Raw genomic sequence first — 6,578 nt, forward strand, 5'->3', positions numbered from 1 at the left:
TTGGGGGGCGGGGAAGCTTCATACCTTCGTCCGAGGTATGTAGGGGAACAGAGAAGAGGTCTAAAGAACGACTACGCTCCGATTTGTAATATAGAATGATGATAGACGTCAGTAGCTTTCCTAGCCTCTGACCACCGTTTTCTAGCTGTTGCATGCTGGTGTGGTTTTCTTCCCTAATTCTTTGTGTAGGTTAATGCCACATAGCAGCTCACCTCTTGCAAAGCCACAGAAGGTTGGTCATTAAAACTGGGGTGGGGGGAGACTCAAGCTGCTGGTTATAACTGCTAGGCAAGCACTGGCTGCCTTGAAATTGGGAGAGTCTTTAGATGCTGTTTCCTTCCCAAGGCAGAAATTTTTGTTGAAATAAGCAACTCTGGTCCTCTCTGCACATTTCCAGTGCTGCAGGAATCTGAAAAAGGTAAGAGTTGCTCCCATTTTTGCCTGCTTGGTATATTCTATGGACTGGCTTGCTATAGCATTTGTTTTCATATTGCATAGTATACTCCCGTGTTTAGGGTAATGCATGGTATCATTTTGTAGACCTTGATATTCATACTCAAGAGTGTATGGTTCATAATGACTTCTGTTGTAAAAATGTGACTCTTTTTAATATCCCCTATTCTTGAAATATGTGAATGCTCATAAGGGGCAGCTGTTCTCAACATGCATATTGATAATGTGTATGTGTGTTGGGGAAGGGCCATGGCTCAGTAGTAGAGCAACTTCTTGGCATGTAGAAGGTGCCAGGTTCAATCCCCAGCATCTCCAGTATGTCATAGGTGATATGAAAGACCTCAGCCTTAGATGGTGGGGAGCTGTTGCCAGTCAGAGTTGACTATTCTGAATTTGATTGACCAATGGTCTTATTCAGCATAAGGCTGCTTCATGAGTTCATGTATGCAGGGCTGAAGGAAAAGAAATTTTAGGCTGTAGAATTACCTACACAGGTGATAAGGGCCCTGCATCTCTCTTCCTCTCGAGCCCTCTGTGTGTTTTCCTCTCACTTTCTGCTTCTCCTTTAGCAAGCGTGAAACATATTCACTGGTATATTGCAATGATTTACTCCTAGATTAGGAGGGTATCTCTAGCAGCATCATGGAGAAACATGTGAAATCACTGAAACGTGATCACAGCACTTGCTACAATGTCAGTGAGGTTCCTGAAATCAAATTTGACTGCTTTGAAACTCAATTAGTAGTCATGATTGTATTCCAGTAGCAGGCCAGCACTCCCCTGAATGGTGAAGAAGCTCAGCGAGGTGAAGAAGCTCAGCGATAGAAATTAATACAGAATAGAAAAAGAATCTGCAGCTGTGCAAATTGTGTGCAATGAACAAATTAGTGAAGTGCCTGCAGATTTTTGAACAGTTATAGGCTGAGGAATTTAAGAAGTTCATTTTGTTGGTATGTTTTTTTTTCCATCTTCAGAGTTGATTAACATGTGCTTAGGTCAAGGTTTCCATGACCATGTATCAGTTCACAGTGCCCATGGGGATGATATAATGTGCCTGAAATACCTCCACATCAATTTCTCGTTTTGTATGGAAAGCTTATATGCTAAGAAGGCGGCTTCTTTCTAGGAGATGCTATGGTCTGTGTCAGAAACTCCCCCTGTAAAACTCAGCAATGAAGGTACCAACAAGATAGGGATCAGGGCCCATGCATATTTTCTCTGGGTCTAGTAGAATGTTGTAAAATGGCCCCCTTGCACAATCTCTCTTTTTTTAAGTACCCAAGGGTACACTTTTATTATTTTCCATTATACACTACAAACATATATAGAAACCAACAACATAAAACTACCACTAACAAACATAAAACATATAACAGGAGGCATATTCCATCTTCTATCCTTCAATTATCTAATTATTACATTTCAGATCTCATTATCTATTTTGCTAGCTTATCTTTTTTGCGTACTCAAATTCCATCAGGTTGTTACGCTTATATTATACCAGTCATAAAATCTCTTCCAAGTTTTTTGAAAAGTCCATTCCGTTCCAGCTCTCATTTCCAACGTCAATTTATCATTCTCAGCCGTTTCAAACAGCTTATTCACATATTCTTGTTTTGTTGGAGTCTCCATTGTTTTCCAATATTTAGCATATAAAATCCTTGCAGCTGTTGACAAATAAACAAATACCTATCTGCTTTATCAAAATCTTTCGGAAATATATTCAATAGCAATATCTCTGGAGTAAATGGGACCTTAGTTCTTATAATTTTTTGCATTATTTCATGTAAAGGTAAAGGTTCCCTTGCTCAAAAGCCAGTCGAGTCCGACTTTAGGGTTGCGGTGCTCATCTCCGTTTCAAAGCCGAAGAGCCAGCGCTGTCCGAAGACGTTTCCGTGGTCATGTGGCCGGCATGACTAATAATTTCATGTACCCATCTCCAAAACCTTTTTGTAACATCACATAGCCACCACATATGATAGAATGAACCAGTCTTATTCTTACATTTCCAACATTTATCTGAGCTAGTAGTGTTTTGTTTAGCTAGTCTATCTGGTGTAATATACCATCTATAAAACATCTTATACATATTCTCTTTATATGATACAGCATTAGTCAATTTAATGTTTTTCAACCAAATCTGCTCCCACTCCTCAAAGTTAATATTACGCCCAATATTCTGGGCCCATGCAATCATGTTTTTTTTTTCCACCGTTTCATATCACATCATCTAATAAGATCTTATATACCGGTCGGTAATTTCTTTATCACTTTGTTTTCTGCTAACATAATTTCTTCTAACTCAGTTATTTTATTATTAAATCCTAGCCTCTTATCCTTTAAGTATATTGATTCCAGTTGTGCTTTCTTCCACCAGGAAAACTGTTCTGGTAATTTAAGATTGTCTTTTTTGTCCAAAATGTCCTGGTATCTTAACGATTCTTCTCCCATATAAACATTTGGTACAGTGAATGCCTCTAAAGGTATTATTAATCTCGATCTTTTAGTAATCTCATCCCATCCACACATACAATCGCATGAGTCATGAAAAAATGTATTTTATTTTCGGAATGACATAAATAAACCCTACCATAGTAATAGGAATGCTGGGCCATGGTAAGTGTATCCTGCAGATGCTTGGGCTCTGCTGATGGGAGTTATAACAGCACAAATTTATGTTCATTAAGTAAAAACAAGGATGGTGTTATGTGTGCTTCATCTTTGAGAAGAAACAGAAATGTGGCTTTTCATTTTCCTGTTTTGTCACATGACCCTAAAACCTAGCAAGCCCAGTCTGTATTTCAGTTTTCATTCTGTCTTGACTGGGGAAGTGTCTATAGGTGTGCAGTACTAATGATACGTTTATCTGATAAACCAGCTATGTGCTGCATAGTTGCTGGCCTCACCCATAGTAATGAGGTGAGCGTTTGTCGTTTCCACAGAGAGTTGCTTGTTTATTTTTCCTCTGCCAAGTTATTTGATATCATTTGTTAGGGGAGTGGATATGTAACAGTTGTGTTTTAGGAAACTAAGCAAGGATAATCTATTGGAGTTGGACTTACATTGTCTTCAGGGAATTATCTCATCTCCCCAGAACAGCGGAACCTGCTTGGATAGTGTTGGAGGGTAGGATCGCATTGTAGCTGAGCTGCATAATTTAGCTGAACTGGAAAAGTGCATAGTGTTTAGCCTTGTGCCATATACTTTTGTGAAACTCTGAATACTCTATATCCTTTTGTCATGTGGGTTTTTCTGGCATTCCGTAGTTATCGAATGGAAAAAGTTGGAGGAGGGGCCAGTGTGATCCATTTTCTGATCTGTGTTATCCTGCTAGAGATGTTAAACCACAAAGGGAATATTCCTGTAAAACTTGTTCAATATGAGAAGATGAAAGGACTAGGGTCAAATTAGAGGATGTGTGAATAGTCTCACAGTGGGTCTGTATTAATTAAATTGCAAATCTAGGGGACTTCCAGTTCCAATGGATTACTGTCAATTAAAGGATTAATGTAACTGTCTATTCAGAATAGTTATGCTTTTCTCCCTGGAGAGAAATAGACGTGATTTTTGTCATCTGAGCAGGGCATTACCCATCATAGATAATTTTTAGGCAGCGGCCTAGAGTGGCCCCTTAAGAGGGGGTGCCCCCCCGGCCTCTGCCCCTCCCCTCCCACACCTAAACAGAGTAGTGAATCGCAGGTTGCCGCCCAACTTTCTGGGTGGGTGACCTGCTTGCCCTAGGGGAGCCGAAGGCGTTGTGGGGAGCAGCCTGGAGCCAGCCCTGCCTGGAGCTGCCGGCGTGGGCACCACTTCGCAATCGCAGGCCGATTTCTCATTTGGAAATATCCCCAGGACCCAGAACTGCCCCCTTCCCTGCTCTCCAAACAGGCCCGTAGCTGTGGTGGGGCATTTTGCAATTCCACCCCCTCAAACAAGAAGCACACCCCCACAACAGCTGCTGCCCCCTCCTCCCTCCCCTCTTGTTGGCATTAAAAGGGCCGACCAGCTGATCGGCAGGAGCACATGGCCCGCTGATCAGCTGGTCGGCCCTTTAAATCTTGCAGCCATCCCTCCAGCCTGGTGCCAGAGTTTCATTCACAGTTCACCTGCTTTTATCCCCCCCCCTTCCCATAGGACAAAAAGCTCCCAAAGCACCTGCCCTCCCCCTTGTCAGCATCTCTCTCTGGCCCTTTGTGTCATGCTTTCCCTGGGGGCATCCTAAGGCACAGACCTCCCCCAGTCCTGCTTTTCACCCTCACCCCTCCAGGGCTTCCTGCACCTGCATGCCCTTCTTGCCCCCCAGCCCAGCCATTTCTCCAAGCCAGCCCCAGACCCCAGCTGTCAAGGCGCTCTCGCTTCCTTCCCTCCTTGCCAGCCACAGCTTAGTGGGAGGGGGGCTTCTCCAGGGCAGTGGGGCTTGGTGCTAGGAAGGCAGCAGGAGCCAGCTAGGCATTGGGGCCACAGACGCGCCGGCCCTGTTTTTATCTCTTTTGGGGGGGCAAGAAGAGAGACAGGCAGAAACCACCAAAGTGCACCACGTCGGAGGCCCACAAGCCTGAGCCAACCCCACCTGGCCGCGAAGGGGAAAGGGAAGGTGCCTGTCAGTTTAAAAGCCCAGCCTCTCTTCTCTCTTTCTCTCTACACCGCCAAGCCCTGAGTTGAGTTGCAAGAAGCATTTCCAAATAAACCCTGCTTGGCCCTTTTCGGAGTGAGCCGGCGCTGGGTGAGGTTTTTCTGCATACCTGGAGGGCCACCCACGTTTGCAGAAAAGCCTGTTTAGGTGAGTGTGCCCCCTATATGCAGATTTAGGTATCTGCCCATAGGGGGCACAGTTGGGAATTAGATATATAGATGATCATGACTGCTTGAGTTTGCTAATTATTTCCCTCAGTAAACTGCCTCTGCTATTCCTAGATTCTAAGTATTCCTTCCAAATTTGTAAAGGAGTTTTGAAGTTTCTTAGTAGATGTCCTTATTATTGGCATATGTCACAGCCAAGAAGAGGGCAGAATGTAAGACATAGCTCCTTTGGCACCGCGGTGAGAACAGGCAGAAAGAAGGTACGGTAGCTTCTTTATGGTCAGGTTATTCTAATGTGAAAGTTGAAAAGTGGGGCACATTCACACAGACATGTGTTTCTCGATATCATGTACAGTAACAACAGCTGTTAATAAATCGTTGCACATAATCCAGATGACATTCATCTAGCAGATGATTCCATTATTAAAAAACCTGCCATTTTGAAGCACTTGCATTACTAAAGCAAATCACCCTCAAGTGGCATTTTTTTTCTCCCACAAATGTATCTTTTGCATTTAAGCTTATTGTGTGGAATGTGGTCGTGTGTCACAGTATCTATTGGACACACGTCTGTGATATCAGTGGAGGCCAAAGATGGATATTCCTCACAGAAGTTTCCCCTATTCCCTGGCACATTCTTAATCATAACACAAGAAATGTGGGAAGCATTTTCTGGAGCCAGCATAAGGAAAGAAACTATGTGGACAGTGCTAACCATGGGTAGCTTGCACTTAATATCTCTGCTTGGTAGACAAGCTTTGAATATGTCATGTGCCCTTCAGGAGTCATGCATGATCAATATGAATGTTTGAGAGATTTATAAAAATGATGTTGTGGGTTTAGACAAACTGAGGCAGTGTGGGGAGCTGAGGACATTGTGACCTGTAGAGTGCTCCTCTTTGATTAAATTAATCAAGGATGTTGAAAGTTGAGTCCTATTCATATTGTAGCCTTTTCTGACAATGAAATATTTCACCAAGGTCTTCCAGCTTCATTCCATCTATCAAGAATAACTTTATCATGGGTTCATTTCTTTTAAAAGACATTTTTGTTTTGGTCTTTATGTAGCAACTTCTAGTGCACTCCACCCCAAGTCCTTCAAAAAACCAGGTGCAAGCTTTCTTCCAATGAAAATACAACCTCCTTATTTTTAAATGAAATTTGTCCAGCTTTAGCTTCCAAGTCATCATCTTCTTCAAAAGCATCCAATATTAAACTCCTTGTGTCATGTTTGGAGAGTCAGTTTTCAGTATTCTCTCATATTATCTCTTGAGATGCATATGACCTAACTTACCCTGCTCCTTTACCATTGCTTACTGTAAGTA

At 42.6% G+C, this 6,578-nt stretch overlaps 1 protein-coding gene across 4 annotated transcripts in view; it reads left to right on the plus strand.

Annotated features, from left to right (window-relative positions):
- The first annotated feature begins 17 nt into the window (after positions 1-17).
- Positions 18-6,578, plus strand: part of CEP131 (centrosomal protein 131kDa) — a 44,045-nt gene continuing 37,484 nt past the window's right edge. For all 4 annotated transcript variants that reach the window (XM_015408677.1, XM_015408700.1, XM_015408692.1 and 1 more), the window contains exon 1: positions 18-418. The gene's annotated coding sequence lies outside the window, so the exon portion shown is untranslated. The remainder of the gene's footprint in view (positions 419-6,578) is intronic.

The sequence above is a fragment of the Gekko japonicus genome, unplaced genomic scaffold, assembly GCF_001447785.1.
Source record: "Gekko japonicus isolate JY-2015 unplaced genomic scaffold, Gekko_japonicus_V1.1 scaffold57, whole genome shotgun sequence".
Taxonomy (NCBI): domain Eukaryota; kingdom Metazoa; phylum Chordata; class Lepidosauria; order Squamata; family Gekkonidae; genus Gekko; species Gekko japonicus.